This window comes from Myodes glareolus, chromosome 20 (assembly GCF_982192425.1).
Source record: "Myodes glareolus chromosome 20, mMyoGla1.1, whole genome shotgun sequence".
NCBI classification, from domain to species: Eukaryota; Metazoa; Chordata; class Mammalia; order Rodentia; family Cricetidae; genus Myodes; species Myodes glareolus.
The window spans coordinates 53,236,717-53,249,184 of record NC_142045.1 but is presented as its reverse complement, the minus strand read 5'-3'; the positions used below and the strand labels follow the sequence as shown (position 1 = coordinate 53,249,184).

Sequence of the window (12,468 nt, the reverse complement as noted above, 5' to 3'; positions counted from 1 at the left end):
GAAAATTGAGGCAACAAAATTATTACAGTCCTTGATCAGTCACACAGATAAATCGGGGTCATTTGTTCCTCAAAATTCTGGATAGTTTAGAACCTTAAGACTTAGACTCTTGTCTTTTTTATCAACCAAAAAAGTATAAACTATTAGGACAAAACAACAGGGGAAAGAGAGGGACAGGAGATGCTAAGCTGGTCCCAAAACCAAGCAGATATTGTAGGGACCTCAAGTGGGCTCAAGACAGCCCAAGACCAAGTTCTCAGCACAAAGAAAATTTATTTGCCTCAGAGGGATGAAGGGCAGGAATAGGAGACAAAGACAGGAGGAGATAAAGGACAAGGGAGAAGGGTAGGGAACAAGGGAGAGGAGGAAGGGGTATTTGTCCCCAGCGGGGGGGGGGGACAGACAAAGGACTGCATCTGGATAGAGAGGGTCAGGCAGGGGACATAGTAAAACGGCAGTTTAAAAAGGTAAAACAGGAGACCCCATTTTAGGATGAGGTGTTTAATTCTGACTGGACAGGTTACTCACTTCCACCAAAAGGGGACTTTGGATTGCTGGACTTTGATAGTTGGACCTTGGTAGCCTCAGGAGGAGGAAGTGGTCAAACAAGGGAGTAGACCTTGGTAGCAAGCTTTAAGAATGTAATCTAATGGTTTTTAGCAAGGCAAAGGGGAAAGAGAAGGGAAGGCTTGTCAGAGCCGTGTTTGCCATGCGTGGGCTGGCTGGAGTTCCTTCAGACATTTATCTATATATTTATTTATCTAGATTACAGAAAGCTACAGAAATTGAACAGAGAGCTGTCAGCTTCTGTCCCTGAGGGAAGCAGGGCCAGGGAGAGATGTAAAGAAACATTGCCTTCCTCATTACCTAAAGGAAAGAGGAGAGTACCAGCCCATCAGGAGCAACCACGCTAGCCTTTATATAGGAAACAATGAGAAGATAGTGCACATTCTGCAGTCAGTGGCTCCTATCAGAAAACCCCACATAAGCTGCTTTGCTAATTAACCCACAGTCCTGAAAAGTGGTTCTGTTGAGCGCCATGGTAACATAATACAGACACACGCCTTTGGTGATTTGCCTTACAGGAAAGAGTTTAGCAAACATGTAGCCATTCACAGCTCATAAAACCAACAGTCTTAAGGGAAACAGTCCTTGTCAGGCTTGGGACAGGAGTTAAAGAGCGAATGGCTCTACACTGGGTAAGTGAGGAAAACCAGAGGGAATCTATGGCCTCTGCAAACGTGGACACACTGTGTCCTGCAGTTGAGCAGTCTTGTTATGAAGATGGAGAGACTTAGCGAGGTCACTGTGTTGTTCAAGCAACATTCCTCTTCTTCCTGGAGGTGACGACAGATGAGGCAGCTGTGGATTGTGAGGAAATATTAACCAGCATAGTCGAAGAGAGCCCCTGAAAATCTAGAAATCAGAACTCCAAGATAAATGAAGAAGGTAGGATGTTCATAAACTCCCAATCACCCAAAAAAGAAAATGAGGATAAAACAAAGAAAGAAAGAAACTGGTGTGCGCGTATGTGTGTGTGTGTAGATGCCACAGAGGTAAGAAGCAGCGGATCCTTCTGGGACTGAAGTTATAGTTGGATGTGAGCTGTCCCACATGGGTGGGTCCTGGGAGCTGAATCCTGGTTCCCTGCAAGAGCAACATGTGCTCTTCACCACGAAGCCAACTCTCCAGCCCCCAAACTAAAGATTTTAAAACTATGAATTTGAAGAAAGTTCCAGGAGAGTTCCAAAGCAAGGAGTAGAGATTATCAGTCTGTCATCTTGGTGAGAACAAAGTGCCTACTTGTAACATGAAGGGTCGGCTTGTTGGGGTATCTATCCCGCCCAGTACCCCACAGCTGGCAAGTCCCAAAGAAAATCACACAGAGATCTCCATAAGTTATAAAACTGATTGGCCCATTAGCTCAGTCTTCTTATTTGTTCTTGTAGCTTATATTAACTCATTATTCTTATCTATGTTAGCCATATGGCTTGGTACCATTTTCAGCTGTCAGCTCACATGTTGCTTCTTCAGTGATCTGGGCAGGAATGGAGGAATGGGCTTCCTCCTTCCTAGCCTTCTCTTGTTCTCATTGCCCCACCTCTATTTCCTGTCTGGTTGACCCACCTATACTTCCTACCCGGCCAATCAGTGTTTTATTAAAATACATGATTGACAGAGAATACAGATAATTCTCCGGCACCACCTACTCTTTTTGTCTTTGTCTGCCTTGTATTTATAGCTGCCCCTTAGCCTTTCCATGTTTTTTTCCATTGTTAATTGGAAAGTGTATTTCAAGGGCATAAAACTATATTGCTCATTCTATTTTAAACAATGAAAAATATGTGAATAAATGTGTTTGTATTAGAAAATGTAGAAAAATATATCTAATTTTTTTAGGTGACATTCATATAAAATAACATTTATCCCAATAAAGGTGAACAATTCACTGGCACCTAAGACATAAATTTTAAGTAACAACCATCACCATCTAATCTAGATATTTTTATCACCCTAAAGGATACTTTGGACCTTCAAGGAGTAATTTCTGATTATTCTCTATGTCCACTCCCACGAGACCAATGGTCCACATTCTGTCACCATGGATTTAGTTACACCGCATCGTGTACGTAAATTGAGCTACACATGTGAACTTTGTTTACCTTCAATTCCTTGACATAGTATTTCTTGTTTATTCATATAATCCAAATATGTTTTCCACTGATAGGTAATGAACAGTTGGATTATCTTCACCTTTAGGTTATTGCAAGTACTGCAGCTATAGCCATTGGTATACATTAGTATTTGCTCAAATACCTTGCTCCTTGTTACAAGTATCAGCACCCCACATGGCAGTTCACGGCTGTGTGGAACTCTTATACCCACTTCTGACTTCTGCAGGCACCAGGCACACATGTAGTACACACACATACATGCAGTCAAACATTCATATACATAAAACAATTCTTTAACATATCCCCCATATTCATTTACTGGAAAGCAAATTTGCTCACATCAATTATTTCAATTATAAACACAATTTTAAAGATCCAATCATTCAGAAGTACAAAAGGGATATCATAACGAATGTTAGAGAGGTCTGGTATCCTTTTAGGGGACTTTTACATAAGAGATAGATAGATAGATAGATAGATAGACAGATAGATCGATCGATCGATCTATATCTATCTATCTTATTTAATGTTTGATCTGAGAAAATAAGATGATGTAACTGAAGAGCTAAAGAATTATTATTTCTGAACAGTATAAATGTCATGTTTTTTTTGTTTTGGTTGTATTTTATATCTTTTTTTATAACAAATATATACACAAAAAGAACACATTTTAAATCTTTAAAATATGGAGGTTAACAATGTTGATATGTAGTAAGGCTTGGTAGCCCCAACACTCTGGAGGATCATGAGTTCCAGACCAACCTGTGTGATTTTCTGATGAGAGAATGACAGGAGAAGAGAGGAGAGGGAAAGAAAGGGGAGGGGATGGGAGGGAAGACAGGGGAGAGGAGAGGAAAGAGAGAGGAGGGGAGAGGGAGGAGAAGAGAGGGGAGGAGAAAAGAGAGAGAAAGTTGGAGAGAGAAGACAGGAAAGAGATTGTGTGCTTGTGTGCAATGTGGTCCTGCATGTTTTACTACACAGGACCCAGATGCTTTACTAACAGTGCAGTCTATGCCAGTTTCCTCACAGGTGGAAAGAGCTGGAAGCATATGACATAGTTCAGTCCAAAGCCAGATGCCATATGAATAATAACAGCCACAGCTCTAGTGGAGAGGATTTTGTCAAGCTTCAGACACAAGCCTGACCTATTTTGAATGGGTCAGGATAGAAGAATAGAAACCTAGGAATACCTAGACCCTAGGGTAGAGTTGACCACCAGGATAAGTCTTAGTGGGAGTAGCAAAGTAAAAATCACTCAGGAAGGTTGGCAAACGAACTGAAGACAATCCGGAAGTAGATTTAGGTCCAAGAGGCAATGGGATCAGGGGGATCTGAGGGCAGGTGGCCAGCCCAGGCTGGGAGGTGGAAATGGGATCCTTAACAACACAATCCAATGGGGCTTAGGAAGGGACCACTGATTCAGAACAATGCCGTGCCAGGTTTGAATACAAAGTAAGGGCAGAGAATACAGAAACAGACAGCGTGTCATCAATGAAATAGGTCAGCACACTGGCTGGACCAACGCTGAAGTGAAGACCAGGACTGCACACTACAAACCCCACCTTTCCACTGAGTGGATGCTGTGTTCCTCATGAAGGATGGCGCCAGGGATCCCAGGCAGGGTCAGCAGGCGGGAGCTCAGCCGTAGCTAGGAGACTTCACCTTGAATGTTCTCGCTTCAGAAAATGAACCCTTTCTACAAGGTCGAGCTGGAGCTAGCAGATGGTTCTCACAATGGTGAGAAAGCAGCGTGCAGGCAGGGGAATCTGCATTTTGAATTCCAAATCTTGGTCTTTTTCTGCCTCGTGATGATGCAGTGTGACCCTCTCTCGGTGGTGGCCAGTGTGGTACCTCAAAGCTCCCCCTCCCCCCACCCCGGGATCATGACAATAAACGACCACACTGGACAACATTCAGCGTTGTGACCTACAGTGTCTGGTAGGTGTGTCAAATGCATTTCCAATTCACAGTGTTCTGATTTACAACAAGTTACAAGTTCATCTCTGCCTGAACTGAAGAGATCTGCAGGTACCAAGCAGAAGCGAGCAGTCGGAGGCACCACGCCTCTCTCTTCCTCCTGCACGTCAGTAGAGAGCGAATCTCCTTTCCCATGTCCTGAGAGTCCAGGAATAGTTTACTGTTGTTTATTCCTGTAAAAATAAGTGTTAATGAATCCGAAGGAAGGTCAGTTAGGGGTGTTGAGAAGAAAATTTGCAAGGGAGGAAGAATGCTTTGCTACTAAAGAGCAATTTAAAAGTTCCATGACCTGAGATTGTAAAGAGAAAGCACTTATTCAATAGCAAAACAATACAAAAAAAAAACAATAGATCAAGCAATTAATAATAAGAGCAGACATTTCTCAGAAAGCTTGTTATGACCTCTGAAAACAAGAATCCTGAAAAGGAGCTAATTATCTTCACTTGAGCTAGTATTAGTTTCCTGAAGACTCCTTTTTTGCTCACCTCTGTGTTAGAACTAACCCCAGAATGACCCTACTCTCTTTAAGGTGAGAGCTGTGTTTTGTGAGGACACCCCACATGTCTCTGTATGCAGAACACTCCAAAGTGTTCCTCTTTATCTACAAAGGCAATGCCACCAAGGCTAAAGCTACTCTGTGAATAAACAGGAACTTACTCAGAGGTGGAATAGGGGAGGCTAAGAGCCAAATGGAGAGAGGAAAGTATGAGGAACCTATAACAAGTTACTTCAGTCCTGTTCCTTTTTATTAACTAGTTGTAGCGTGGAGAGCACACAGAATGGTAGGGAAGATAAAATGCGTTTATTTTTATAGAATACTTATTGTAGCGCAATGCCTGCTATATGCGCAATGGTAGGGTTCATGAGTCGGGTAAGGGCCTAGAGATTAAAACACACACACACACACACACACACACACACACACAGAGAGAGAGAGAGAGAGAGAGAGAGAGAGAGACAGAGAGAGAGAGAGACAGAGAGACAGAGAGAGACAGAGAGACAGAGAGAGACAGAGAGAGAGATCAATAATACCAAGAATGCCCCCTTTATTGTGTTCCAGGGCAGCTTATATAGGGTCTCCTTTACTAATGGCGACACCCTAATTCTCAGCTGCAAGCCCCCCAGAAACCACTCCCCTGCCATCATGAACTCCTGAGGATCTCATGCTCAGAGCAGCTTCAGGCACAGGAAAACAGTCAGGGGTCACAGGATATTCATGGTCTGGGGGTCCAGAGTCCCCAACACTCATAAAATGCAAGCCTGTAGTGGTGAGGTATGCCTTTAATCTCAGCACTCAGGAGGCAGAGGCAGGTGGATCTTTGAATTTGATACCAGTCAGGTCTACAGAGTGAGCTTCATGACAGCTAGGGCTACACAGAGAAACCCTGTCTCGAAAAACAAACAAAGAAACAAACAAAAACAAGTAAAGCAGGTAATCTAGTGAAGTTTTTTCTTTAATTTGTTTTAGGAACGCTGAAGCAGGAAGTAACCTTGGCATCCATTTGATGGCCCCGCTAGCAGAGAGGAAGCTGGGGTCACACTCGCTAACAATCCCACCGGTGCTTTCACAAGCACTGTATAACCCTCCGAACATCAAGTATGATTACACGCGTGGGATTCCCATCACGGATTCTATTTTCAGGCAAACCCTGTGAGGCAACACTGGCAACTACAACACAGCATGACCGACCCAGACTCCTCATTTGAATTGGATCCTGACAGACACCTGGCAGCCTGGCCGGCATAGTCACCAAGAGACCATCAAAGCACTTTACCTTAAAATCTGCCGTTAGGACAGGGTCTCGTTCACATTGTGAGTCATATGAGATAATATTTTTACACAGCTGTAGAAATGTTTCTTAGATAAATGTACATAGACTCTCAAGTTAGGGTTTCTCACTTGGTTTCCTGTGTGTGGGGATCTGAACCAGGACTTCTGGTTTGATATCTAAAGACTCGGTTCTGGCATTCCGAGGGGGAGAAAAAGAAAACAAGCAACCCTCCTATCAGAAAACCACCTCTTCGGGTTTCCAGAATGTCCCTGATGCAACTAAACAGGCTGAGAATGCCCCTCGCCTAACCGCCTCCTTAGTAAGAAGATGGTGCACTAGTTTGCCCTGTTCCTGTGCAAAGCATTGTGACTAAGGACAATTGGGGAAGAAAATGTTTATTTTCTTGCATAGCTTACAGTGAGCAAGTGAAGTCGGGGAAGGAATTCAAGTCAGATGCAGAGACATGAACCATGAAGGAATTCTGCGGAATTGCTTTATCTTTCCCCAAACCTAAAGCCAGGACATATAAGATTAAGAGAGAGGCTGAAGCAATGAATATTGTATCTGGAGCTTATTTTTGTAAAATATTCAAAAAGCAAAACATATAAAACATTCCAAAATGTCACCATGGTTTTGTTCTGAAGCTTTTCTTCATTTGATGATCTTTCTTTCTAATGCTTTATATCTCAGGCAACGCAATAGGAAGATTCAGACATAAAAGACCTCTAAATGAGTCATAGTGTTAGATAGACATATGTAGGCTTCGGAGAGAGAAGAAAAAAAATATAGAGAATAAAGTTAATGCTTTAAAAAAAGGATAGTCTTTAAAGACACAGAGTACAGATACTCATAGATTAAAGAAGTAAAGAAAAATAAGCCGTGTAAAAAATGGAAAATTCACAGAGAATTTGGATTCTGTATATTGAATTTTCTTTGAATTTTTTGACTGTGAAGGAGCTAAGTACAGAGAGACATTTCATTGTATGGGCTGCTAAGCTAAACCACCATATATATTATTATAAAGGCAATATGACTTCAGAATTTGGGCCTAAGGATATGATGCTTTGGAAGAGGGTCTTCTTTTGTTTTCACAGAGGATGAGACCCTGTAGATTGCTTCTATCCCAATATGGTATGATAGACCCCTCCCTCCTGAAAGGTTGCTGTGAACACCCTCAAAAAATTACTTCACTCAACTGCCAACTGAGATGAACGTGGCACACAGGATATACCATAAAAGACCTGATTAACAGTGCCCCTATACAGCACGAAGGAGTTTGGAGAAAAATTACTGTGCCCATATTCTCAAATATTGTTTATAAATGTTCTTTTACATTTAAAGGGGGATATGATATAGATATGAATAATTTGCATTGGTATGGATTTTGCTTTAGTGATATAAATTTAAGGTCAATTTTGTTATATGTATATGTATTTCTGATATTGATTAAGGTATTGTGATTGTGTAGTTCATTTAAAAATGTAATGTATAACTAAGAAATATAGGTTAATGGATAGTAATCAATAATAGTCAAGCTTGTAGTCATGTTAGTTAGATTTTCTAGATATATAGAAATACATTTCAGTTAGATAGGCATTCTTCATATCTTTAAAAGACTACAGAATATGGCATTTAATGTTTTTAATAACTTAGGGCTTTTCATGACAATGAGACATGTCTGCTCCTGGCAACACCAATCTACTTCAAGAGGAAGATGGGCATCGAAGAAGCTCCTTATGGAGTTGGTTAGTCATTTGGGCAAGAAACTGCTCTTGCCTGGACTGTTGCATAAACTGGACACAAAGAACCCACAGAGAGAGGACTGCTGAACTTGCCAAAAGGTGAGATGATCATTTGGGGTTCCTGTTTCATAAAAAAATTTGTGAGACATTCTGCAGGACACAGAAAAAAAGTGACTGAACTGTCTTTGAAGTTTCCTGCTTCATGGAAATGTCTGTTGGATACTATGGGTCTGAAGGCCGAAGATGGATGCTCCAATGGTCCAGAAGAACTTTGGGTGACTGTACAGGCAGTGGGATGTCTCTGTCTACAGTTTTGGAAGATGCTTACTTCTTGTTTACTTAGGTAATATTATATCCCTCTGGAGTATTTGATGGAGTTGAAGAATAGATAGATAGCTATAGTTTTCCTTTGTTATGATAAAAGATAAAGTAGATATAAATATTGTAACTGTAATTCTTGCTTGATAACTGTTTTGTTATATGTAATTTTACTATGTTAAAGTTAAAGGCTTCTTTTTTGTTTAAACAGAAAAGGGGGATATGGTGTCGGAGGGTCTTCTTTCTATGTTTTGCTTTCATTGGTTAAATAAAGAGACTGGCTTGGCCTTTTGATAGGACAGTAGCTTGGCTAGGCAGAGTAGACAGAACAGAATGATGGGAAGAAGGGAAGTGTGGCAGATGCCATGGCTCTCCTCTCCAAGACAGATGCTGGTTAGATTCATACCGGTAAACCACAGTAAAGTGACAATACTCATTAAAAGAGATGGGTTAACCTAACATGTGAGAGTTAGCCAATAAGAGGCTAGATAAAATGGGCCAGTCAGTGTTTAAATGAATACAGTTTCTGTGTAATTATTTCATTTGTAAACTAGTCGGGCGCTGGGAACACAGCCTGCTGCTCTTTTTACAACAATATTTTGTATCTAATCTGTGTAAATTGGCTTATTTTTTCTTTATTTTCTTTCTGAGAATGACCCACAGCCTTGGCAATCTGTGTATTCATGACACCAGCCGTACTGTCTCCTGTGTTGAGTCATTTCTGTCACCTTGTTCACCAGTTTTATCTTAGTCTCATCTAAGTAATAAGTGATTAGCAATGGAATTTTCCTGCATGGCCTCACCTGGTCTTTGAGCCTCCACCCATCATTATCTGGGGTGAAACATGCCTCTCTTTCTACTTTTGTTCCTCAAAAGTAAGGGTACCTATGGCTGCCTTTCTCTGAGATCCAGTGATATCATTCTGTGGCCATATTTTTACACCCTGGGTTTCAACTCACAACAGTGAGTTTCTCTTAACGTCCATGATTTGCACCCAATCTTATATTTTCTTTCTGCCTCTTCTCACACTATTTTATTTGGTTCTGTGTTCTTGTCATGTATTACAAATTCTTAAGCAGAAGGCTTTCCTTCTTTTCTCAATCAGCATTTGGTAGAGAAAGCTGCATTTCTCCAGCTAGCACAATGGAGAGGGATTTACTTCAGAAGCCCTGTGTCAACAACAGATTTCTGCGGAAGAAGCCCTGTCTGCAATGATGTTGACTAGAATGCCTGTGATGTGGAGAGGTTGAGGTGCTGCGGGTCCAGAGGTCTTATCTCTGGCTGATTTTAGCCCCCTGAATAGCCAACGCTTGCTCACCTCTGTGTTAAAGGTAACATCATGTGACTGAAAAATAAAAAGACTTCTGGAGTCTAATAATTCAGCAGACCCCTGACTGCCACCAGCCCACAAGCTAAGAATGTCATCAGATGGCATCTGAGCCCTAGAAGAGAGCTCCCCCATCCTGCTGTAACTCTCTTTCTGATGTTTCTACCAATGTATTTGAAAAATGCCTTCATTTATGACTTTATTCATTCTGTAAAACTACAAAACTTCATGAAAATGTTTCTTCTACATTGGAACATGGAATTTTGGGTAACATAAATCTGGATTCCCAGGCTGTGGTGACTCAAATTTGGCTCCTAAATAAACTATCTTCCATTCCCTTTAAGTTTAGAGAGGTCATTTTTGTTTGTTTGTTTGTTTGTTTTTCATATTGAACACTGCATTAGCTCAAGGACCAACTTGAGGATGAACTTTCAGGGGTACTTTAAAAGACACGGAGGGACACTCACGATGAGAAAGCCATTTGTCACACCGTAGAGCACTGCTGCCAACTCCAGAGCAGTCAGGTAGCCAAGAGGGAATGTGGCACAAATTAGGAAGCTCAAGGGGGAAGTAAGTCAGCAGCAGCAGAATTGCCTCCACCTCACTTTCAACTTCCACTTCTCACAGGAGAACATCCAGTTAGCAAATCCAAAATCAAATCTGAACTCCTAGTCGTAAGAAAGCATAGGATATGTGGTTTATTATTTTAGTCTCTGAAGCAAGGATGGTGGATTAGCTTGAACTGAATTTGTACTGCGTTAGCTCCTTCCTACACAGGCACACATCGCCACCATGTGAATACTGGCAAAAACCACTGTGCTCTCTCCTCAGGCTCCACCAGGCAGCAAGCTCACTCACCAGACAGGCAGACCTTTCACTTCTGTGCCCACTGCTGTGTCCATTCTGGGTGGCACTCGGGTCTTCTCTAGGTCAGACATAAAACCATGCTGTCTTGTAGCTATGGACAAAACCACAAACGTGGCAATCGCTAGCATATTCTGTATCAAAGGGAAAGGGAAGGCTGGGCATTGTCCATGTTTGTGAATTCAGCACTCAGGAAAATGAAGCAGGAAAAACATGGGTTACAGGTAAGGTGGGTTATCTAGTGAGCTCCTGCCTTAGCATCACAGCTTACACACACACACACACACACCAAAAAAAATGGAAAAACAGAACAACAAACCCTCAAAAATGGAGCGGGGGAGGAGGTGTGACTGAAGAACAGTGTGTCCAGTCCTGCCGTGTTTACGATGGGATCTGAGAGCCGTGTCACCAGGCAGCTTCATCACACAAACCTCCCAGGTGTAGACCTCCTTGGAGAAGGCCTTTGCTATAGTCAGGAGTTGTGGTAAGCAGATGTGTGGGGCAGCTTCAGTGTGACAGGGAATGCTGGTCCACAGAATACATGTCATTGTAAGATAAATACACTGTAAAACACTCACAGTGTATAGTATAGTAAACATACAAACCAGAAATACATATTGTCAACATTAGTAGAAATACATATCATCACATTATGGACTCTAAGTACCTATGCTACATATTTACAGACTGGCAGCTAGATGGCTCTGTTGCTATCAGTGCAGCTGTCACTATGTGAGTGACAAGCTGTGCTACTGCTGCAGTGTCAAGAGATTACTGGAACATTTTGGCTCCATTCTATGGGGCCACCATCACGTGAGGAGTGTCACTCTGTGCCATGTGGCTGTATGAAATATGCACTTCCTACAAACACCCTGGGGATATTAACACAGTATGCGGTGAAGACTACTCTGTAACTGTTACAGATCTGGGGTCTGTCACTGCTCACAAGGGTGGAGCTGGTATTCACAGGGCCTTCAGGGCTACATTGGATGTTCCCATGGTGGAGGATCTGCACAATTCAGGTGAAGTCCTGTCCCACACGCCAAGAGTGCGCTTGTCTTCAGCCAACAGCCAGAGCAGTCTCAACCATTCTTTCTCCTGCCATTCTTTCAGGAGCTCCCCTGCTGTGGGAAATTACATATTAAAGTGGATGAAGTTATACAATTTACAACGGTCCAGCTTCTGACAAACAGGGTGGGTGGGGGAGGGTGTTGCCACAGGCATCACAACAATTTTCAGGCTGTCTATGGTGGTCTGAAAGAAAACAGCCCCGAAAGGGAGTGGTACTATTAGGTGTGACCTTGTTGGAGTAGGTGTGGTTTTGTTGGGGGAAGTATGCCATTGTAGAGGGAGGCTTTGAGGTCTCATATATGCTCAAGAGACTGCCCAGGGTCTTACTCTACCTCCTGTTATCTTCTGATCATGATATAGGCGTGTCTGCCTGCACACCACCAAGCTCCCTGCCATGATGATAATGGACCAAACCTCTGAAACTGTACGCAGCGCCTCAACTAAATGTTTTCTCTTATAAGAGTTGCTGTGGTCATGGTGTCTCTTCACAGTAATGAAAGCCCTAACTAAGACACTGTCACTTAAGAAATCTGTTCCTAAGACTTCACATAGGTCCACAAACCTTGAAAGGTATGGGTTTGAATTCAGGTTTTCTTTTTTGAATTTAGAAATCTACAACACCAGAAATCACTGTATGCCACTAATGAAGTAAGATTTTCTTACTTCTGAACATGTCAGTATTCCTATTGAAAAATCAATAATCACACTATTAAGACAAAGAC

The 12,468-nt window shown here is 42.1% G+C and overlaps 1 long non-coding RNA gene across 1 annotated transcript in view; it reads right to left on the bottom strand.

The window, feature by feature from the left end:
- Positions 1–10,486: 10,486 nt before the first annotated feature.
- LOC148118849 (uncharacterized) overlaps positions 10,487–12,468 on the bottom strand; it is a 33,445-nt gene continuing 31,463 nt past the window's right edge. Inside the window, exon 3 of the long non-coding RNA XR_015735799.1 lies at positions 10,487–11,799. This is a non-coding gene — a long non-coding RNA (uncharacterized LOC148118849). The remainder of the gene's footprint in view (positions 11,800–12,468) is intronic.